Genomic DNA, 25506 nt, shown 5'->3' with positions numbered 1-25506 from the left:
AATAAGAATATTTATAATATTTATAATTATATCTACAACAGTTCTCAGAAATAGAAAGAATTATTTACTATTTTGCAGCCCTTCGGATTTGCCCTCTACTTACCAATATTTCTTGGAATGTGGTAGCATGATGTATACAGGCACAGAAGGTAGCAGTGAATGTTGTTTACCTCCATTTCAATCCAACACATCTTGATTATTTGATAACTACCTAGGGGTGGCTTCTAGAAACCATACCTCACTCATTCTGAATGAAGTTGAAAACATATTTCATGACCATTTTAGTACTTTGGACAGACACTGAGTGGTGTTGCTTATACTTGTGGCAGACTTAAAATGTTTGTTGTAGTGTGAATATTACAAAAAGGCCTGAGCAGTTTAAAACTCAAGGTACTTCTTGCCTGAGATATTAAGAACTGCCGATGCTGGAGTCAGAGATAACACAGTGTGGAGCTGGAGGAATACAGCAGGTAAGGAAGCATCAGAGGAGCAGGAAAGTTGACATTTTGGGTCAGGACCCTTCTTCAGTGTTCCTCCAGCTCCACACTGTGTAATCTCTACTTCCTGCCTGAGACCATATACACATCAATTTACAAAATTAAAAGTGTGCAACACTTGTAACAGGGTTTAAATACTTTCAGTTATACAGCAAATAATTAAGCTGAAGCAAATGTACAATTTAATCATCATCTTCATCATCATCATTATTGTCACAACATGCTCCTTCTTGGCGGGGAGCTCTTTGCACTATCAGCCTTGCCTTTGGCATAATAATCAGCCACATCCTTTTCATATTTCTCCTTTATAAGCTTTGCTGGTGAACAGCTTCTTCTCTTCGTCACTGCATTTATTCTACAGCTCACCAAGCTTCTTTTCTACATCACCAGCAAGACTCACACCTCTGATTTTTGATTGATGTTCTGAACAAAACCAGAAGAACACCAAGTGTGGCCTTTTTGGCATATAGATCTCGTTCCTTTTGGCTCTTGCAAACTTTAGCTGGCACTTAATTTTTCATTTCTCGGTCATAATGTGTCTTATCTACTTTAGCCAGTTTTGCAGATTTGGGCTTCTCTTTTCTAGACTGTGTCTCCATCTTTCAGAGCACCTTTTAGAGAATTCCAAAAAGTAAACATGAATATCAGAGATTTTCTCCTTGTTTTCTTCACAGCAAGTCTCAACAAAATAAGTATAAGAAAACATTCTGCCTCTTGGCTTCTTAGGGTCATGTTTTGTTATTCTGATGTCTGTCTGGCTGCTGGCGCTTCAATTATGACTTTTACTTTTTCAGGTGAACTGTGTAGTCCCCTTACCATCAATGAAATAGCCTGTATATTCAATGGAACATTTTTTAAAAAATCACATTTGTCTTTCATCATTCTGAGGCCATTATCTACAAGTCTCTGCAGAGCAGCACCTGAATTGTGGGGATGTTCTTTTTTGTTTCTTGTCATAACTAAGATATCATCCAAGTAACTCTGGATTCCTTCCAATCCACTTAAAATCTGATCTATGGCACGTTGGAATAATACAAGTGCTGATGTGATTCCAAATGGAAGTCTCTTGTATTTGAATAGTCATTTATGTGTTACAATCGTCAAGTATTTCTATGACCCAGATGAATGTAGGTAAGCTTGACTATGGTCAATTTTACTGAAAAGGTGACCTCCAGCTCATCTAGCAAATTGATCATCGATTAAAAGGAAAAGGTAGTGCTCAATAGTGACCTTAAAATCACACAGATTTGTATTAATCCATCTTTCTTCATCACCGGTACTGTGGGGATGGCTCAATTTGACAGAGATCTTTCTCATGCTTCCAGATCCCCCTGAAAATAAAGGCATGTTCATTTAGGATTTGTGAGAGGTTAGTCTCAGACTCTGACTCTGACAGTCTGGAAGGTTAATGGATTAGCAGTAAATAAAATATAGCTATTTATATGGTTCTGCAATGGGACAATGATAGGGAAGAACACTTAAGGGAGATATTATTAAAGGTGATGTTTCTAAAGGTGAAATATTCATGTTGCATTGGCTTCACCCATTCTACTAATATGATACAAAGTCTTTGAGTGGAGACAAAGAGTTCTACTGAAGCTTTTGTATCAGTACCGCCTCCCCAATGTCCTAATAAGTATGCTTGACCAATGGTAGCAATTTCAATTCCTATCATACAATGATCCTTGCTATCTAAGAATAATGCCTCTTCTGTAGGAGTTCTATCATGTACCTTCTATGATTAATCACTATATATGCCCAAGACAAAACAAAAACAAAGGAGAATTGATAGCAATGAATTTCTTCAAACAACCCTGATTCAGTAGCACATTCTGGTAGAGTTGGCAAATGCTACAAGGTGTTGGAGTGATCATCCAGCAAAATATGACAGACTCCTCCACTGGCCTTGTGAGAACATGCGTACCCTCTGGAGTATTTGTCTAATTTCATGTTTTTTTGAAAGTGCTATTACTTGTGTATGTTTTTATAGCTGGAGATTGTCTCAGAGCTGCACTGCTCTACTACCATAACATTACCAGAAATGTGGGGGTCATCCATGTACATGTGTTCTTAGCAAACGTATAGTAATGGAGCTGGATCAGCTTTGAAGAGTCTCATAACCAATACACCTACAATTAGTTTACTCTAGCATGTGACACTGGAACTTTGCTCGGTTTGTAAAAATTCGGTAGTAAACCTTATCTGAAAATGGTAACTTCAACTGCGTGGTGCTCCTTTATCCTATGATAAAGTGTCAGTTTAGGTTATGTGCCAAGATTAGGGAATTGAACTTGAAACTTTAACCTTTTTGGCCAAGTAACAATGCAAGCACTAAAGTCAAGTTTGCATTTCAAAGCACTGTGAAGAGACAGCAGGACAGTCAGGCTATATTTGAATTGCACTAGCAAACAGTTGAAGACATGCTGCATCGACTAACTTCCTTCTGTGTTGCAAACTTAAATAGTCTCACTTGGAGAGAGATTCAAATGCAAATTCCCCAGAATTTGTGTTTGATTGTAGTTATCATAGCAGATATCATGGTCTGATTTTAATTGCCAGTGAGGTTTCTGGTAGGGAACAGTGAGCTAATTTTCAATTTGCAGTAGAATGAGACCATACTGATCATAATGACTGGGTCTTGTTTAAATCTTATCAGCTATTCCACCTATTTCTAGCCTGGTGATATTAACTGTTTACAGAGCGTGCAATGATCAGGAGGAAACAGCAAGATTATGGCAGTGAGAACTATGTATTCCTTGGCGGACCAGAAAAACATTCTTGTTATGTCTGGGTCCACGCGCAAAAGCAAGGTGGAAGTTTTATTTTTGGCTATGATTTGGTTCCTCATTGGTTTTCCTGGAAGGAAACACTATCACATCTAATTCAGGACCTCAAGGAAAAATGGAACAAGATTCTATGTTTTTTTGTTTAATATAAGATAAAAGGATACAGCTGTGTAAAAGAGGGGAGATTATAGGCAAAATGTTATAGAATAAGGTTGAAATTTTTTTTCAAAGCAATTACACAAATGTATTGGAGAATTAGATAGGATAGCTTTAAAAATAATATAATTGAGCCTTCTAAAGTGCAAAGGCAGTTTAAGCCTAAGTTGAATTAGGATTGGTGACTAGCATTTGTTCAATTTTATTTAACTTTGCGCAAATGAGACTCCGTATAGTTAAGTAGCTAAAGTATATCATTATCTACATGTTTTTAGCATATGTTTCACATAGTGAATGAAGCCAACTATTAATTTGTTAAAGTTATAACTTGGTTAGAGGACAACATACAACAATGAGGTTTATAGATCTGTTTTACAATATTCTAATTCATGAGTTTTGTTTAATTGTATTGTCTTTTTATAGAAGCTGCATGGTGGAACTATCAGTTCTGGGTGTTTCTGCATGTAAGCCCTGACCATTCACTTTTACACCTGTTTGTATGCCTGAGTTTTGGTGAATCGAATTGCTAGTCATTGAAGTTGGCTCTTGTTATGATCTTTACTTGTGCCATACTAGTTCTGCTCTATGTAAATATATTCTGTTTGACACTCTTGTTTTTAAATTCACTTAGCAGGTGCTTCATAAACTCCAAAATATGTGATCAGTGTGTCTAATTTCTTACTTTGAGATGTAAATGTACTATGCAGTTTTCAGATTCCTGTTTGTGGGAAGGAGCACTTTGAGGGATTCTAGTCTTGTATGCCTTGCATGTCTTCTCATCAGAATTCAATTATTCACAATGAATCATTGCAGGGAATATCTAATGTGACAAAATGAGAATTAGAAGCTCAAGAGAAGTAGCTGGAGTCAGATAAAAAGGTTCGCCAAAAAATAACCTTAGAAAGATGTTACACTGAGTTAATGAAATATAGAGATAACAAGATGTAGAGCTGGATGAACACAGCATTTTATCTCCATAGGAATTATCATAGGCAGCTCAATGATGCCTCAGTCGATGCATATGCATGTTTCTCTCATTGTTAATTAACTAAAAATGGAGAATACTGAAAATAGGTGGCAGGTCAATCAATCTTTAAAGACAAAAGACAAAGTAGCCTTTGATATGTGAAAGTATTAGTTGTAAACAAGAAAACAAGAACAAAATATAAGGAGAGGACCGAAACATCTTCAAAACTATTATTACTGGTACATCATGGAGTAAGGTACTTTCCCTGGTTATCAGTAATGTTAACAACAGTTCATCTGATTCTACATTAAATTTTAATCTTAAATTGTAACCTGAGAAGTTTTTGCATGCTCACATAGCTGCTAGGGTTTCTATCCCAATCACAGCATCCTGTTGTTCCATTTCTGCAAAGATCTGGTTGCATTTTCTGTCTATCTAGATTTAAATAGCACTGCCCTAGTCTTGTTGATGATGCATCAGCTCCTACAATTGTTGTTATTTTTGGGTTGTAATGAGCTAGAATTTCTAATGAGGTAATTTTTTTTTTAATATGAGTTCTGCTGATATTTTGTTGCAATGCCAGTCTTGATTCTGACTGAACAGTTTAATTATCTGAGATTTGGTAAACACGTGCTCATTTGGTTGACCATTCCTATGAACCTCTGCATTTTTATGACATTTCTGGGAGATGGAAATTCTTTGTAGCCCTGGTCTTCTGCCCATCAGCTGCCTTGAGTATTGCATGAACAATAGAAACTTGACAATAGGCTGTGAGAACTTATATTTTCCACTCAAATTTAATCCTACAACCTATAAGGTTTTCAGTACAGCTCTTAACTTTTTCATGTGTTCAGTCGTGGTTGAATATTGAGCAGTAATGTCACCCATATGGCTGATAATGCTTTCTAATCCCTTCACGATCCTTGCCTGTGTCCTTTAGAATATTTCAGGTGCATATATAATGCTTAAAGATAAATAATGAATACATTACCATACAAATGTTTCGATGAACTTTGTTAAAAATTTAGATTCTTCATCCAATGAACATTTCCAGAAACTACTGTTAGCACAGAGTTTGGTGAAAATGGCACTGTGTCCAATGATGCCATAGGATAACTTTCTCACTTTACAGTTGTATTTAGTTGCGCAAGGTCCGCACACGTTCTTGATGAGCCATTTTGTTTTGGAACTGTTATCTTCCCAAGTCTTTACTTTGCTGCCTTGGCCATCAGTGAAATCACTCCTTGGTGAAGCATTGCCTTAATCTCTGTTTCACCCTCTTGTGAGAAGTGTGAGGGACTTTCTTGTTGTTCAAGTGACTCTATTGCCATCTGTGTTCGTTTCAACAAGGAACAGATTTCCTATTTACATTTTACAGTCTTACCTGGGGTCAGGGTGTCTCCCCCATGACAGCTCTCTTCAGTTGGTTCTTTCTCCCTCGTTATGTGACATTATATCATTATTACATCATGATTTCTTGGACTTATGTTGTTAACTCACTACTTCACAATCTCATTTTAAACATTTTTCCAAAATGGGGATGCTAGATATTTCTTTGCTTTCTCATTGCCACTGAATGTCTTTGGGAATTTAATACTGAATCCACCTTGTTTTTCTTGAGTGCTAACTCCACCAACCTCGTAAATAATTTGCGGGTCTGTGCAGGTGTTCCCTGCTCAGAAATAAATTGCTTGATTTTGAAATATGTAGAAAGCATCAGTGATTATGCTTTCTTTACTCTGCAGTCTCACAGTCAACTGGCCTTTTACTTTTATTTACATAGCTCTTGGTCCCTGGAGTCAAATGGTAGATAGCTAGAGTGTTTCAAGATTCCATCAGTTTACAGTATATGAGAAGGCACCTGCTAAGTGTCAAGTTAAAAATTTGTTGGGTGGCTATTTACTTTTGTGCCAGCACTCCAGTACTTCCCTTTTGATTCTCTTATTTTTCCTAGGAATGTTATTTCATTGCTGCCTTTCTCTTCAATCTCCTGGATATTGTTTCTTCTTATCAGTTTTCCTTCAGCTTTGCAGTTAAAGTCTTTTTAATGCAATAGGCTGTTTTAAAATGAACAGCCATGCCATAGGTTTGGAAATGTGTATTTTTTAGTTGGTCAATCTTTGAGCTGATGCAACCTCTTCCCATCACTGCTGGAAACGTGCAAAATGGTATCTCTTGTAATGGTGCAGCAAAGTCAAATCTTCAGATGACCACCATCTATACCATATTGTATGAGCCAGCTGGATTCTTGGTCACCATAAGGTAGATTTGCAACCACCAACCTACTTTTAGTTTGGGATCTTCAGGATTTATTGTGTCAAGTCTGGCAGAGGAAACCCACTTCATGTTCAAGCAACAGCATGTTATTTATTGCATAATAACAATCAAACACAAGCTCCATTGGTATGGGAGCACATTGTTACAAAGATGTGGATGGTAAGCTTGTCTCTTTCAAGATCCAGAGCTGTTCTTCCTTCCCCACCCAAGATCTTTCAACATCATTAGACTGCTGGAGCTTCCTCATAGTTTTCAGCAAATGTCCCTTTTAGAAAGAATATCTGATACAATAGCATCTGCTGCCCTGTCTTTACACTTCTCTGGCATCAGCATTGGTGTGTTTCCATTTTTGTACCAAAATATTGAACCTATTTATTTGCAAAACCTCACCACTACAAATAAAGACTCAGGGCTAGGTCTCACTGGAAATTATAAGTGTCATTTTTGCACTTTTTCATGGAGGGTTTCCATCTATGAGGTCCAGTGTGTTTTGTCATGCTATCATCACAAGCATGCCTTGTTCAATATGCACTACGTCCTTATGAGGTCATGCTTGTCCAATTCTTTAATTCACCATAAGTGGATAGAAATGCCCCTTCCATGACTTCCTAGATCTGCCAGCCCAGGCAGTATATATAAAGGCTGTTGGGGACATGGTCAAGCACTGTCAGCCTGGAGCTGAATTGTATGGCTTGACTTACCCTGAACATGGCAAATCAGGGAAAATTGGCAGCCTGGAGGACCTGGTGGATGAAAAGTTGCAAAAGTGGGCCATTCTCTAACCCCAGATGAAGTAATGGCACTAGATTCTGCCATCCAGGTCAGTGCTGCCTCAGTGGTCCAGAGAAATACCAAACACTAAGAAACTAATCCTGAAGTGATGACACCTACCCCAACAAACCAAGACACATAAATAGCAAGCAGGATGGAACACTGACACTTCACTGGATGCGCACCGATGACATTATCTGGTATGGTGATGAAATGTTTACGAACAAACTTACCAGCTCGGCGAGCAAGTCAGCAACTGCAGAAATGTTCTTTAATGTAGCAAGGATGTAAAACACATTCCCCAATCTGTCAGTGGAAGTACTATCTTATTCTCTCTGCTACCTCACACTCACTTTGAGTATGCTACTGCTCCCACCTCCCACCCAGGCTCCTGGACTACCACTGCCACCATTGCATGCACCGTTTTCCCTTACTTGTTCTTACTCATCCTGCCATCCCCACACTATTAATCGTGTTTGACCTCTGCACTTTCTACTCACTCACTGTGGACACCTCACTGCTTTTCTCCCAGCAGCACTAACAGCTATGCCAACCACTGTTATCTCATTCATTGCCTCCCTTTGTCTCATTGTAGTAGAAAACAGTCCACAGTTGGACAGAAAGAGGCATGATGGATGGTCGGGTGCCCAACATTTGGCTCCTCACCCCACTTGAAGAGAGGAAGTTGGCACCTGCTGTTAAGGACTGTATTGTGACAGCTACTTTGGTAAATTAATTTATATTGTCTCTGGTCATTTCCTTCTCTATATTAAATTTTAGTCTGTGAGTATATTTCAATGAATACTGAAGTACATAATAAAAGCTCCAATGACCTCAGTATAAGTGCCACTGCCTTCATTTGCCCTCTGAGTTGCTAAAACATCATCCCAATGCTGTTGTCTGCATAGAATAGGATCCTGACCTTATTTGATTTAACTGCTGTACCCGAAGCATTCCTGTATTGAGTGATTGTATGTTTTAAGCTTGTTGTGGGCTCTTTACATACTTAAAGATTTAGGAATGTCAGCTCCATACCTACCCTCAAATGCAGCTTAGTTTTTGCACATCCCTTTTTCCCCTGTTCTGCATCCTGCTAACCACTCACCGGCCTGTTCAATTAGTGATTCTCCCACTGCTCTGGTCTTTTACTTAACTGTCACCAACTGTTATTGTGGAGGTCATCATGGAAGAGTTAAGTTGCCTACAACACTTGAGAGAGGTTTTTGGAGTCTAGGTTTTTTTTAAATAATTAGTGATTACTCCACATTGTATGAAATATTTATATATCAGGCTTAGCATGAGGTCTGTACAGTGGCATTTCACTTCAGAGTCCCTCCATCATGTGATTGCTACAGATGTAGCTTAATATTTATGTATTGAGTATTAACACTTTTAGATATTTTTAATCAACTTATTCAGATGTGCTAAGACATACATCTGGAGCAGATGGGATTTAAACCAAGGCTTTCAGGCCCAGAGGTAGGGAAACTGCACACCAAAAGACCTGACTAAACTCTGTTATCGACAAGAAATATCTGTTGAACCAAGAATGAGGAGGTTAGGATAAAAAAATTGTCAAAGAGATGAATTTTTAGGAGGCATGCGACAAAGGAAACTATTGGAAAATGGTCATAGAATCCCTACAGTGTGGAAACAGGCCCTTCAGCCCAACAAGTCCACACTGACCCTTGGAGCATCCCACCCAGACCTATGGCACTATAACCCAGCTAATCTACACATCTCTGAATACTACAAGGAATTTAGCATGGCCGATCCACCTAGCCTGCATATCTTTGGATTGTGGGAGGAAATTGGAGCATGCAGAGAAAACCCATGCAGACACAGGGAGAATGTGCAAACTCCACACAGACAGTCACCTCAGGGTGGAATTGAACCTTGGTCCCTGGCACTGTGAGACTGCAGTGCTAACCACTGAGCCACCGTGCCACCCTAAGGCTGACTTGATCAGGAAGCACTCATTTTGCCGAAACCCGGGATTGAACGAGGGGCCTGTGGATTTTCAGTCTAACGCTCTCCTAACTGAACTATTTCAGCTGGCATTGTAAATGGTGGAGGCATTTGTTGAGAGTTTCAACAATGACAGTCTATAATGTAGTGGAAACAGACAATGATATGTTGGAGAAAACAAGTGGTTGCTTTGATGAAAGAGGTGAAATAGCTGAATTTATGTTTGGATTTCAACAGAATGATCTGCTTAGTCCTGAGAGTGTAACTGAGGGGTGGATGGAATCAGATGGGAAGGTGTGCAGACTATGTTAAGTGGCCAAAGACCAGTACTTGGTCTTTGTTAGATCTTATGCTGTGCTAAAGGGACTTGAGACTTTAGTATTCTCTCTGTTGTCTCAACAGCTTGCAGTTTGATAGCTAACCCAAGACTGAAGACTGGCCAAATTATTTGATGACGTAGAAATAACCAAAGAAATATAGAACTGGATTTTGTTTTAAGAGGGTAGACAATTTACACCGATTAGGATTTAGCATCCAGGATACCAATCTTATTGAAATAAGCCACAGCTATTAAAATTGCTTTGGCGACCTATTATTCTTGCTGTTAGGTATGTCATCTACTTCGATGTTCAATGTACGTGTCCAATTTCCTGTTGAAATTATGGTGAATAGTTTTGATTTTACAAAAATAAAACAAAGAACTGTGGATGCTGGAGATCTGAAACAAAAACAGAAATTGCTGATGAATCTCAACAGGTCTAGCAGCATTTGTGGGGATAAAATAGAGTTAACATTTTGATTCGAATGACTTTTCAGCAGATCTCATCATTGAAATAACTCTGCTTTCTCTCCACAGCTGCTGCCAGACCTGCTGAGTTTCACCAGCAATTTCCGTTTTTGATTTTACAAATGCTGTGCTGGAGGAAGTTGTGACAGAACCAAGATTGGACATCGGTCAAATACTGGTAGTCTGACAATGTTGAAGCAATCATGTAGATTTTGGCTCTACAGAGGACCATGGATATTAGGAATGAAAGGTGAAAATGACTTGTTCACTTAGCAGCATCTAATTCAACAATCTACTAGAAAGGTCTTTTGTGAATAAGTATGAATCTTTACAAACAAAGCTCTGTACATAACATGCTGCTACAGTGAAAGAACATCATGTGCAGTGACACCAAGGTTTGACAAAGAAAGACACCTATGCCAGACTCTCTTAACATTTCCTGTTGTTGCTACACAGCAAAAACTAAAAATATTCTCTTTCACTTCCAAACAGCACCATATCTACATTGCATAGCCTGCAGTACCTCAAAAAGACAGTTCACTGGTGCAGGGGCATGTAGGAATGGATGATAAATACTCGCCTTGCCAATGATGCCCATATCCCATTAAAAGAAACAAAAATTTCCTTTTATAATCAACTCTTCTGCACCATAATTCTATCTTGCTTTTTCTGCAATTCTCAACATGACTACTCCATGTAAGCCTCACACATCTTGACACACATTCTGTAACTGATTCGCTACTTCAATAACAACAAATGGAGACGTATGGGATAAGTAGCATAGTCCGCATCACATGCAATTACTGACAGAACAGTTTTGACTCAGTCAGAAGTCACATGATGCCAGGTTATAGTCCAACAGGCTTTTTTTGAAATCACAAGCTTTTGGAGCACAGCCCCTTCCTCAGGTGAAGAAGCTTGTGATTTCAAATAAACCTGCTGGACTATAATCTGGTGTCATGTGATTTCTGACTTTGTCCACCCCAGTCCAACACTGGCACGTCCACATCACAGCTTTGACCCGGGCAGTGTCATAAGCATAGGACCACAAAATAGAACATAGAACATAGAACATAGAACATAGAACATAGAACATAGAACATAGAACATAGAACATAGAACATAAAACATAGAACATTACAGCGCAGTACAGGCCCTTCGGCCCTCGATGTTGCGCCGACCTGTGAAACCAATCTGAAGCACATCTAACCTACACTATTCTATTATCATCCATATGTTTATCCAATGACCATTTAAACACCCTTAAAGTTGGCGAGTCAACTATTTTTGCAGGCAAGGCATTCCACGCCCTTACTACTCTCTGAGTAAAGAACCTACCTCTGACATCTGTCCTATATCTATCACCCCTCAATTTAAAGCTATGTCCCCTCGTGCTAGCCATCACCATCTGAGGAAAAAGGCTCCCACTGTCCACCCTATCTAATCCTCTGATCATCTTGTATGTCTCTATCAAGTCACCTCTTAACCTTCTTCTCTCTAACGAAAACAGCCTCAAGACCCTCAGCCTTTCCTCATAAGACCTTCCCTCCATACCAGGCAACATCCTGGTAAATCTCCTCTGCACCCTTTCCAATGCTTCCACATCCTTCCTATAATGCGGTGACCAGAACTGTACACAATACTCCAAGTGCGGCCGCACCAGAGTTTTGTACAGCTGCAACATGACCTCATGGCTCTGAAACTCAATCCCTCTACCAATAAAACCTAACATACTGTACGCCTTCTTAACAACGCTATCAACCTGGGTGGCAACTTTCAGTGATCTATGCACATGGACACCGAGATCTTTCTGCGCATCCACACTACCAAGAATCTTACCATTAGCCCAGTACTCTGTATTCCTGTTACTCCTTCCAAAGTGAATCACCTCACACTTTTCCGCATTAAACTCCATTTGCCACCTCTCAGCCCAGCTCTGCAGCTTATCTATGTCCCTCTGTAACCTGCAACATCCTTCCGCACTATCCACAACTCCACCGACTTTGGTGTCATCCGCAAATTTACTAACCCATCCTTCTACGCCCTCATCCAGGTCATTTATAAAAATGACAAACAGCAGTGGCCCCAAAACAGATCCTTGAGGTACACCACTAGTAACTGAACTCCAGGATGAACATTTCCCATCAACCACCACCCTCTGTCTTCTTACAGCTAGCCAATTTCTGATCCAAACCGCTAAATCACCCTCAATCCCATGCCTCCGTATTTTCTGCAATAGCCTACCATGGGGAACCTTATCAAACACTTTACTGAAATCCATATACACCACATCAACCGCTTTACCCTTATCCACCTGTTTGGTCACCTTCTCAAAGAACTCAATAAGGTTTGTGAGGCACGACCTACCCTTCACAAAACCGTGTTGACTATCCCTAATCAAATTATTCCTTTCCAGATGATTATAAATCCTATCTCTTATAATCCTTTCCAACACTGTACCCACAACCGAAGTAAGGCTCACTGGTCTATAATTACCAGGGTGGTCTCTACTCCCCTTCTTGAACAAGGTGACAACATTTGCTAGTCTCCAGTCTTCTGGCACTATTCCTGAAGACAATGACGACATAAAGATCAAAGCCAAAGGCTCTGCAATCTCCTCTCTAGCTTCCCAGAGAATCCTAGGATAAATCCCATCTGGCCCAGGGGACTTATCTATTTTCACACCTTACAGAATTGCTAACACCTCCTCCTGATGAACCTCAATCCCGTCTAGTCTAATAGACTGTATCTCAGTATTCTCCTCGACTACATTGTCTTTTTCCTGTGTGAATACTGACGAAAAATATTCATTTAGCACCTCTCCTATCTCTTCGGACTCCACACACAACTTCCCACTACTGTCCTTGACCAGCCCCAATCTTACTCTAGTCATTCTTTTATTCCCGACATACCTATAGAAAGCTTTAGGGTTTTCCTTGATCCTACCTGCTAAAGACTTCTCATGTCCCCTCCTGGCTCTTCTTAGCTCTCTCTTTAGGTCCTTCCTGGCTAACTTGTAACTCTCAAGCGCCCTAACTGAGCCTTCACGCCTCATCTTCACATAAGCCTCCTTCTTCCTCTTGACAAGAGATTCAACTTCTTTAGTAAACCACGGTTCCCTCGCTCGACCACTTCCTCCCTGCCTGACAGGTACATACTTCTCAAGGACACGCAGTAGCTGTTCCTTGAACAAGCTCCACATTTCAATTGTGCCCAGCCCCTGCAGTTTCCTTCTCCATCCTATGCATCCTAAATCTTGCCTCATCGCTTCATAATTGCCTTTCCCCCAGCTATAACTCTTGCCCTGCGGTATATACCGATCCCTTTCCATCGCTAAAGTAAACGTAACCGAATTGTGGTCACTATCACCAAAGTGCTCACCTACCTCCAAATCTAACACCTGGCCTGGTTCATTACCCAGTACCAAATCCAATGTGGCCTCGCCTCTTGTTGGCCTATCTGCATACTGTGTTCTTTCCTGGTTCTAACCTCAGCCCATACTACCTCAGTAGATGAGTTGTCATCAAACATCCTTTCTGCCACCGTAATACTGTCCTTGACTAACAATGCCACACCTCCCCCTCTTTTACTACCTTCCCTGATCTTACTGAAACATCTAAACCCCGGAACCTGCAACAACCATTCCTGTCCCTGCTCTATCCATGTCTCCGAAATGGCCACAGCATCGAAGTCCCAGGTACCAACCCATGCTGCAAGTTCACCCACCTTATTCCGGATGCCCCTGGCATTGAAGTAGACACACTTCAAACCACCTTCCTGCCTGCCGGTACACTCCTGCAACCTTGAAACCTTATTTATGACCTCACTACTCTCAACTTCCTGTACACTGGAGCTACAATTCAGGTTCCCATTCCCCTGCTGAATTAGTTTAAACTCTCCTGAAGAGCATTAGCAAATTTCCCCCCCAGGATATTGGTACCTGATCACGGTGTCTGATCATTGCTTTATTCTTTAGAGCAATTCTGCACAGACTGTAATCCTGGTTCTTCAGACTTTGACACTGTCTGTGTTATCTGAAAATTTCAAAGCTTGAAGCGAGATAGCAAAAAGATTTTTCATAATTCAGGGCAAGGAGCATGCTTTATATCTCTTAAGCTGCCATTTGGTTCTTTCTGTGTGCTGTTAAATCACTGGTCTAATAGAAGATAATAATTTTCTAACATGCAAAATAGAGCCCTGGCATGGAGGCAAAAGGTTCGGCTGCTGATTAGGTATTGATCTTCTCCTTATATCAGTAGATTGAACAGCTCTAGTCAATTTTGACTGTTTTGTTGTGTTCTTAACTCATTAAAATGCATTGACTGTATTTCTGTTCCCCATTTGTTTCTTGGAATGTATTTATCCAAGCAGCAAATGGATATTGTTAATGGATTGCATTGATAGAAACAGAGTGACTTAAAGACACTGATATTTATGAAGAGAATGGATGATAGCTGATGTTTGACTTGTGCTTGGACGTGAGGAGGTAACTGGCCTGAAGCCAGCTAGATTCAGAAGAAAATTGCCTATTAAATGGACATTCTTTTGGCACTACACTGCAAGCAGGGAGTGAAGAGGAGAAAGGGAGACAGAGAACATGGAGTCGGGTAATTATATAAATCCATAGAGGGTTTTGGGGCGGCAGAGGGAATTCCAGGAAGGGCATGATGTCATGGGCTAGACATCATATTGGGCTGACACAAAACAGAGGGGATTTTGGGGTTTTTGTGAGGACATTGAAAGGGTAGGTGGACGTTAGAGGTGTTAAAAGGACAAGTGTGGAAAGAAAAGATTTTGGTAGAGGAAACCAAAAAGGACATTTGTTGGTGAACAGGGGATGATTCAGAAAGAACAATAGAAGAGATAAAAGGAGTTCAGGAGATTTGAGAGAGCACTGGGAGTTGGGGAGAGGATATTAAAAGCATTCAATCATTATATACGAGCTGTCTGGTCGTGAAGGAGATGGACATGTTTGAAGACATGTGTGTTTCTGCTCATCCAGGTTCATAGCAATGCTGTAAAACACTTAATAATGAACTCAGTCCTTCTCATCTCTCTCAGCTATTGGGTTTATGATCCTGCAAAGCACACCCCGCAAGTGTCAAAGGTAGAGTTGTGGTTAAATTTAAGGCATTGAAATACACGGAAATTTTTAGGTGTCACACACAGCTTCGGAGAGAGGATTACACTGTTTCCCTCATTAAAACTGAACATTGGTATATTGGAGACAGGTTGGAATTGTTTTAAATTTGTAACTCACCAATTCTCTTGTCAATTCTGTGTGGTTAAAATTGCCTCCAAATTAACAGTCCATTTTTATTTTTTAATGACACTTTGCTATATTCTTAAGTAAATTATACCTGAACATAATATGCAGGAGAGGTCATGATGACTTCATATTTACTAACAACTAGGTAAAAATGAGCTTTAACATCACCAGTTATTGCCTTAACTCTGTGGGATGGCAGACACAAGTGATTGGTAAAGTATTGGTTTTGCACTCACCATTAATATAAATGTGAAGCACAATTGGGCAGGGGTTATACCTGAAGCCAATCAGATTCCCAGCATTACAGGTATAACCTTATAAGGACCCAAACAAAATGCTATGGCAAGGCTTGTGGCATAATCTGATGAGAAGTCAGATGAGACCAATCTCAATGTCAGGAGCATCTCATATCATCTTTTATGCTTTTATGTTTTTTTTCCTAGCAGTGTGATGAGTTTTTTGGCTAGGTGGCAGCCAGTTGCTAATTAAAGGGGGATTATTGGAAAGAAAAGGGTATCTTTGGCATAAGAACCCTTCAATGCCAACACATCCTCCCTCAGAGATGGGACCTAAAACTATTCACAATATTCCAAATGCAGTCTGACCAGACTTTTATCCAGCCTCAGCAGTACATTACTGCTTTTGTTTTCTAGCCCTCTTGAAATGAATGCTAACATTGCATTTGCCTTCCTAACTGCCAACAAAACATGCATTTTAACCTGAAGAGAATCCTGAACGAGGACTCCGCAATTCCCTTTGTGCTTCAGATTTCTGAAACCTTTACCCATTTAGAAAACACCCTACACTTCTAATCTTCCAAGCAAAGTGCATAACCTCACACTTATCAACATTGCATTCTATCTGTCACTTCTTTGCCCACTCTTCTAGCCTGCCTGAGTTCTTCTGCAGATTCCCTGCTTACTCAACACAACCTGCCCCCCACCTATCTTTCTGCTCTACATCCTGACTACTGCTAGGATGTCTGTACATAACCCCAAATTTGGTCGCTTTACTTTTGCGGGTCCTTAACTCAACTCACACAGAAACTACATCTTCCGACCCTACATTGCTTCTTGTTATCAATTTAATTTCATTTCTTACTAATAAGGCAACCCCATGCTGTCTTCCCATCTTCCTGTTCTACAATAGGACGTATATCCTTAGATATTTAGTTCCCAGTGAGGATCTCTTTGCAGCCACATTTCTGTGCTGGCTACAACATTGTACGTGGCAATTTCAATCTGTGCTACAATATATAAAATGCACAAATGTAAGTAACAAGATTCTTCGAGTCCTCTGAGTGTCAGTTCACGGGATGTATCTTCCTCGGCCAGCTATAGAGCTGTCGCAGTCAGATGCTCACCAGATTGTGCTCTCACTATCCCTATTCCTATTGTTTTCACCGAGGTGTCAGTATCTTAGCTGCTCTGGGGTGCTGTAGGAGGCATACTTGCCAGTGCTTCATCTATAGTCTTGGCCTTGAGATCCAGGAGATGAGTTCTTGAGGAGCTGGGCATTTCACTGTGAAAGTAGTAGACATGCTGGCTATACCTGCAAGACACAGGGGACAGAAGACATTGTGGCCAGTGGTTAGAAGTGATGTACAATGATTAAGAGAGACAGTGAGGTTCGTGTGTGAATCGCTGTGGAAAGGTACAGTGACATTTGTTCAGTTGATGGTTCATGCATATCTTGGTACCCCTGCAACAGTGGTCCTGGTCCTCTCCTGCGAAGGTCAGAAATCTGTCCTTGCAGAGGATAATGTCAGGCACTCCTATACCCACATGGGCTCTCTACCCTGATATGGGATTTTTTTTTCTGTAATAAGAGGAGGAGGAAAGGAATTGAGATAAAAGTGGTTGGCACAGCTATCTTGGAGCAGATGGACAAAATGTGTTCCATGGGAGTGAGTAGGCTGTGCAGGAGGCATGTGCAAAGTTCACAGTGTGGGCAGTTGGCAGGGATGGGGCATGGGAGTGTGGTCAGATTTTGCAGGTCATAATGAGAGCAGTAGTGCATGAGACTTGGTGCTGGTTACAGTACCATGGATAGAGTGAGTGTGGGGTAACAGCGATAAAAACACATACAGGTCCTGCCCTGGCAAAATATGAAGGTAACTGATGGTACTGTGGTCATTCCTCCACATTGTAGAGATGGCATTGACTCAGGCAGCGAACTCAGAATGAGGGTCTGGTGTTGTGGCATCCAGGAAGAGGACTCCTCTCCTTTGCACCATCTCTCCCTTGACAAGGACCTCCAAGTCCCTTTTGGAAAATCCCCATGCCATCTTCCCCTTGTCTGACATTTACATGAAACTCCTTGACTGAGCAAGGCAATGCTGGATTGCCAGTTCTTGTCTGGATGTGCAATCACCTCTTAAAGATGGTTTTTAAAGAGGCTGGAGAAAATAAGGGACAAAATATTAAAGGGGCACAGGAATGTGGAGTCCTGGTGGTGGATGCCCGCAAGGGATGTTGTTCTTTCAGCAGCTATCCAGCTAAGTACTAAGTTGGTCCAAGGACAGCATGAAGCAAGGTGGGGCTGGAATCAGATGTGAGACAAGCAGTAGGGGCATGGTAGGTAGTTCATGAGGTGCATTTGGTAAGATGTGACAAGAAATTTCACTGAACATCAAAGCAGGAATCCAGCTAAAAAACCCTATCGCACTAGACCAAAACAAAACTGTAAGACTCAGCCCTATTTTTCTAATAAATCTACATAAAGGGGTGATTATATTTCTGAATAAATGAAAATAATTTGTTTCAGAAGAAAAACTATTATATTCTCATGTTGCTATGTTTTGAGCTGTGTGCAAACCAATGATCAAATTAGAGTCCTCAGCACAATGCAGCCTCAAACCAGCCTGAGGAAATTAAAGCAGATATATTGAATAATATGAAATGTAAACATAAATCAATGATCAAAATCCACAGCAGGTGAGGTAAAATCCAACAAGAAAGAAGAGGTTCATGTTTTGAAGAACATTAAACCCAGAAGTCTTTTCCTATTATCCCAATGCTCTGTATCTCTGGTATTTTATACTTTGTTTCATATTTCCAGCATGTGCAATGATTTTATTTTATATCCACCATTGTTAGCAAATTCCCGAAACAGTTGACATTCCCTGGTTGAGGAGTAAAATATGCTGTAATTTTAATGTTAGACCACAAATTAATTTAAAACTCTATACATCTTTACAGATTAAGGCAAATCTTTTCAAATAAGATTCATAAACAAGGGGAAGGTAAATCTTCTGTCTGTGAATACTGCAAGCACCATCTCTGTGTGTCAGAATAAGTATGTGTCCACCAAGAGGAATCCCACATAATTCAGAAGTGCTAGAAAGCAACAGCTAACCTCATGGATTGGTGCTAAAGGATCAGCAGCTGAGGAGACCTACTCCTCAGCCATTGCCTTTGAGGGAATGTCTTGTTTTGGTCAGCCATTGCCTCCAATTGTACTTCCTCCTCACCCCTGAGCTCCTCATCCTCAGCCTGACAACAAATGCAATCTGCTTCCTGTGGCCTGTCGTAGCCAGTCGATGTCACAGGCTTCAACTGCACATTTATAAGCCCACATTGAGAGTTTCCGACTCAACCGACCTTTCAGGCTGTGAGTTTCAGACTCCCATCATCAAGTTTTTCCTTAACTCTGCTCTTAGCCTTCTAACTCTTACATTAACTCTGTAATTCCGGGTTATTGACCCCTCTTCCAGTGATTAAAATGCCTTCCTTTCCACCCTCTGTCCCTCATAATGCTATACACCTCTATCAGGTCGTTTCTCAATCTTCACGGCTGTAAGGAACTAGCCCTAGCCTATCTAATCTTTCCTTAAAGCTCAGATCCACCAGGCGGGCAGCAACCTGGTAATTCTCCTCTGTATCCTCTCAGAGAGTGAGAGATCTTATGGTCAATCTTATTCCTCTGACCATCACTGATAGTATAATTGTTTTCATTGCTGTTCATGTGACCTGGCCGTTGGCAAATTTATTAGATTTCCTGCAGATCTAGGTGCTGAGGTGCATAGTTCTTTGAAAGTTGCATTACAGGTAGACAGGATGATTAAGAAGGCATTTCGGAAACTTGCCTACATTGCTCAGACCATGGGGTATAGGAGCTGGGATGTCATGTGGAGGTTGTACAGGATGTTGGTGAGGCTACTTTTGGAATACTGTGTACAGTTCTTGTCGCCCTGCTATAGGAAGGATATTATTAAGTTGGAAAGGGTTCAGAAAAGATTTACCAGGATGTTGTTGGGACTGGAGTGTTTGAGTATAAAGATAAACTGGGACTTTTTTCACTGGAGCATAGCAGGTTGAGGGGTGACCTTACAGAAATTTGTAAAATCATGAATAGATAAGGTGAATAGCAAAGGTCTTTTCCCTAGGGTGGGGGAGTTCAAAACTAGGGGACATAGTTTGAAAATGAGAGGAGAAAGATTTAAAAAGGACCTGAGGGGCAAGTTTTTCACACAGAGCGTGGTTCGTGTGTGGAATGAAGTGCCAAAGAAATGATAGGTGTAGGTACAGTTGCAACATTTAAAGGACATTTTGATAGGTACGTGAAAGGAAATGTTTAGAGGGATATGCGCGAAATGCAGGCAAGTGGGACTAGCTGAGTTTGGGAAACTTGGTCGAAATGGTTGTGTTGGACTGAAGGGTCTGTTTCTGAGCTGTATGACTCTATGACTCCATAACAACAGGAGCTAAACTTCAAAAATATTTCATGCAAAGTTCATTCTTCATTGTTTTGGGGTTGAGATTAAAGGCTGTATCACAGTTAACTTGATGTCCTGAGAGACAAATAACTTTTGTGCACTCTACTCACCCTTCTTTATGCCTGTGTTTCAAATCTAGGCAGCAAGAGTCTGGAGAGCTATGATTGATGACTCTAAGGGAAATCAGCTCCAGTTACATACTATTGGAGGAAAATGGAGACCTATCGGCAGCTCTTAAAACGTCTTAGATGTTGTTGGGATTACAGAAGTTCCTTGCTCTGTATTAGAGAATGATACTGGGATGAAGTACTGCACATTAACTGTTAAATCATGTGTCTAATGTAAAATGGCTATATGGGTTCATGACTATGCAATCACATAGAATCCAAATTTTTAAAGTATGAATGGTTGAGTACTTTGATGAGATAACAGTAGACAGAGCAGATGAACATATTACCTTATGGTGGCCCATGTATCTTATGTCAACTGTGTTTAATAACATTCCACACAATAGACTTGCCAGCAAAAGTGAAACCCATCGAGCAGAAAGGAAAGTTAACACAAAATTGGCACTGTGATCATGGACAGAGAGTAGTGGTGAACAGCTGTTATTCAGTTTACAGGAATGTACAAACTGATATCACCCAGGGGTCCATATTAAGATCATCGCTTTTCCTGCTGTACACTAATGAACGAGCTTAGGTGTGAAAGAAATAATTTTGAAAATTTCAGATGATTAAAACATGGAAATATTGTGAACCATGAGGAGAACAGTAAGAGTCACTTTAAGAGGACATAAACAGCTTGGCTTATTTGGAGGTCACCTGGTAGAAGTGACCAATGCCACTAATATTTGCATTTGATGTATATACATTCTCTATTCATTTGTATTTTCTGATATCCTCCCTCTAGTATTCTTCACAAGTATGTGTGTTAGAAGGCAAGATAGCAAGACAGTAAATAACCAACAATATCAGCAGCTACACCTTGAACTCTGCAGTAGGATTAGTGGAAAGTTTGTAGACGTAAAAAACGTACGTGGTTTGTACTTGATGGAGTTTAGAGTGGACATTGGTAAGATGTTTCCACTAGTAGGAGAGACTAGGACTTGAGGACACAGACTCAGAATGAGGGAACAAACCTTTAGAACTGAGATAAGGAGGAACGCCTTCAGCCAGTGGGTGGTGAATCTGTGGAACTCATTGTCACAGAAAGCTGAAGAAGCAAAGTCATTGAGTGTATATAAGACAGAATTGGATTGGTTCTTGATTAGTAAGGGGACCAAGGGTTACGAGGAGAAGACAAGAGAATGAGGTTGAGAAACATTCAAGCCAATGGTAGAAGGACCAAATAGCCTGATTGTCTACTAAATCTTATGGTCTTCTGAAATGATCACTTGACAAGAATGGAAATGATTGTTTTTGTAGTATGTGTCAATATAACATGATTTATTTTGAGAATATGCCAGTTTTGTTTGGATTTTTATTCCCAAGTCAGGTAGTGGAAGCTGGGAAATCTCCCAATTCATCAGGCTTGCCTTAGGACAATTTCACCCACATGGTAGGATTTTCAGATGTTGGAGTTAGGCCTACCTCCCCTAATCCAAGTCAGAGGTGCCACAAGGGCTGCTGAGTGTTGAGACAGATTGTTTGCAAAGCTTGCCTCAGTTCTCTGGCACCTTGTCCCATTTGTTTTACTAAGTATTCAGTGCTATGATTCTCGCTATGCTACCACCTCAGCTCCTCAGCCATTGTCCTTGCCCCTCAACGCCAATTCATGCCAGCTGATGTCCACAACTGCACCAATGGTCTATATATACCTGATGCAAACTTTATGCCAACCATTGGTTTGCTGTAGCTACACCATAACTTAATGTGAACTTGTGTCAACGCAGCCATCACTATTTGCATTTACAGCCTCATGCATACCCATATGGTATCCACTATTTGGTGATCTTAGGAACCACGCTGAGTTGTCACAAAATAAGATCTAACTATCCATTACAACCTTCACTATGACAACAAAGAAAAACGCTACCATTCATGAAAACTCATTCAAAATATTTTAAACTCTTCAAATACCTAGCCATTATAAAATTCAAACTGACTTGTATTCATATTCCTAGAAAGACATTTACTAATCCTTTGATTGATGTTTTAAAGAGTTTGTTAAATTATGAGCCTAAGATTAAGATTAAGTTAATGACTGGTTGTAATAAATGCATTGTGATAACACTTGGGCGCCACACCCCAGCATTTACTACCCAATTCCGAGTTGCCCTTGAGAAGATGATTGTGAGCTGCCCAAGATTACATGAGGTCTTATATTCAGAATGTTGGTGTCACCAATCTTTGAGCATGATGGGCACATTTATAAAGAACATAACAAGGTGGCAGCATGGCGTTGAAAGATTTGACTGCAAAATATACAATCCTCAAGCATTAAAAGAGCAGTTGTGGAAGTTAACCAACCGTTAGGAATCACCAAACACTTGTGCAAATTTAAGAGGATTCTACACATGCCATATCTTCATTCTGCAATTTCTCCAGACATGCTACATTTGATAAGATTGTTCAAATCTGGGAGAAATATGTGAAAAAATCCAAGTAAACAATATAACGAAGTAATGCTTAAAAAACGAGAGCAGACTGCAAGTAATCTCACTAAATAGAAATCCACGGAAAGAAGAAATAATTACTGCTGATGTTTATCTGACTCTAATGTTTATTCTGTTAACTTTATTTCTTATTTTTCTAATTTATACTATGAATCACTGTAAGGTAATTTTACTCTCTTTTCCCTTATTTCTGTATTTTGTATTTAAGATTTGTACATAGGCACTTTGTACATAAAATGGCACCATAAGGGGTGACATTGTAAACTTTTCACTGTACTCCTATACTTCTGTACTTGAGTACATGTGACAATAAACCTAATTTTAATTCAAATTAAATCGTAGACTGGACTGAGTGAAGAATCTATCCAGAAACTGCTCCTGTTACCTGTGAAAGCTTATGATTAAAAGCATTTTTCACTGTTTAGTTTCACTTTGGAAATCCTGCAGCTACTTTCCCACCAAAATTACAGAGGGTGGGTGAAGCTTAGAGCTAAAACTAGTAAAAATCAGAGCATGTTTGACAATGCTACCACTGCCATGAAGTATTAATCTATGACCAGTTGAAGCAACGGACATGAAAGGTATTTCACCTCAAAAGCTGAATTAAATTGAACAGAGCTGGGGAAGAAAAAACCTGATGGCTGTAAAAAATTTCAGATTACATTTCCTGCAAGAAAGCGAAAAGCTGACCACAACATTTTTAACACTCAATTGAATAGCACAGATGTCTTATTAGAGTTCACTCGAGTTGTTTTTTCTAGAGCTCATTCTTTCTGAATCAAGAAAACAAGCCATTTAAATAAAAATTGCTGTAGGCAATGAAGACTTTCAAGAGGAAACATGTCAATTCTGTCCAATGACCATTTTAAGAATCCAGAAAATATACAGCCAACTCAAAGATAAAATATGAGTGAACTCAATTTCAAAATACAGCGCCTGGAATTCATCCCTTTCTAGCAACAATTGATCAAGACCATTGATAAATTCATAAATAGATGTATTGATAAGCAATATGATTATGGCTTCATGGGCATGGAATTAGACTGAATAATGGAGTCAGTGATATCACTGACAGCAATGGAAGCATTACAAAAAGGACATCTTGACTCAACCCAAAATTTACACCATGGAAGTACCACTACAAAGCAGAAATGAGTCCAGAACACACAAATGGGTCAGAAGAGACTACATGTTTTGTGCAATGCATCCACCATCGGCATGAAGCCAGTCATACCTGGTAAAGAACACTAATGTTACGGAACGATAGATGAACTTATGCAATGTGTATGTTAGCAGAGCACATTGGAAACATCAATGCAGAAAAGGACAAAACAAGTTATTATACATCATGAGCAGTCAAACTGAGGCCAGACAGGTACTACATTGTGACTGCCCAAGAAACCATACCAAACATCATCAAAGCGAGTTTTGAACAAAAAATTATATTGACCAACAGAACAAGATCATCTAATTATTATCTCATTGGCTTTTGTGAGCAAATAAGTTGCTTTGTTTCTCTACGTTAAACTAATACTTCATTAACTGTGAAATACTTTGATACATATAAGATCATGAAAGGTCTAAAGATCATCAATTCAAAATTATATTGCTGGTCTTATTTCTTTGTACCTGTTCATCTGTGAATGTAAAGAATACTAAAGGCGAATCGTATTAAGATATTTCATATGATTGAAGGATTTATAAATGTGGAGAGACCAACTATTTTCTCCCACAATGTCGACAACAAGAAGTAGGGAGAGGGAGCGCAACCTCAAATGACAGGTAGTTTATTTAGGATGATGTTAGGAAGGACTCCACACAAAATGTACTCTAAATCAGGAACTCTTTCCCCAAAAAGATGTTATGAATAGGTGAGTTGAAAATGTTAAAATTGAGATTGATAGGTTTTGAAGTTAACAAGGTGGATTTAAGAACAGATAAGATGTAAAGGCTGGGTTGACAGTAATGATCCACATCTATTTCTAGATTTTGTCTCCGGAGTTGACTCTTTTGCTCCATGTCACAACATTTAGTATTGAAAAACTCAAATTTATCAAAATCCTTATTGCCTACATCCAAAGCCAAACCAAATCTTCTAACTCATCGTACCTGTTCTCTCCTGATTTACACCCATTCTTGATGGTCAACATTTCCATTTTTAACTTTTCATTTATGTATTCAAATCCCTTCCTGGACATGTGCCACTCGATCTCTGTAACCTGAACATCATTCAGGTTTTGCATATGGACAAAGACAAATCAAGTATATGAGTAGCCACAAATGATACTGAACATTGCAATCAACATTGAACATTCTCACTTCGGACCTTATCATGTCACAGGTCATTGATCAGATGGTTGGGCCCAGGACACCACCCTGAGGAACCCCTGCTGTGATGCTCAGGGCCTGAGATATTAGGCCTCAACAACCACTGAGCAGAGAGTTGTTCCATCATCTTCAGCTTTGCTAGGGCACCTTAATGCCAATGTCTATCAAATATTGTCTTGATATCAAGTACAGGCACCCTCACATTTGCTTTTGACTTCAGCTCATTTGTCCTTGTTTGTACTGGAGTTGCATTGATGTCAGGAGCTGAGTGGCCGAGACATTGCCCAAACTAAACATCAGTGCACAAATTCTGCTGTTGATAGCCCCTTTACCATCACGATGCAGTACATTCAGTGAGGATGGTAA

General features: G+C 39.9%; 1 pseudogene; it reads right to left on the bottom strand.

Annotated features, from left to right (window-relative positions):
* Positions 1-679: 679 nt before the first annotated feature.
* LOC109932779 lies at positions 680-25055 on the bottom strand (annotated as a pseudogene).
* Positions 25056-25506: the final 451 nt, after the last annotated feature.

Source organism: Rhincodon typus, chromosome 8 (assembly GCF_021869965.1).
Source record: "Rhincodon typus isolate 14 chromosome 8, sRhiTyp1.1, whole genome shotgun sequence".
Lineage (NCBI taxonomy): Eukaryota > Metazoa > Chordata > Chondrichthyes > Orectolobiformes > Rhincodontidae > Rhincodon > Rhincodon typus.
This window is presented reverse-complemented; position numbering and strand designations above follow the sequence as displayed.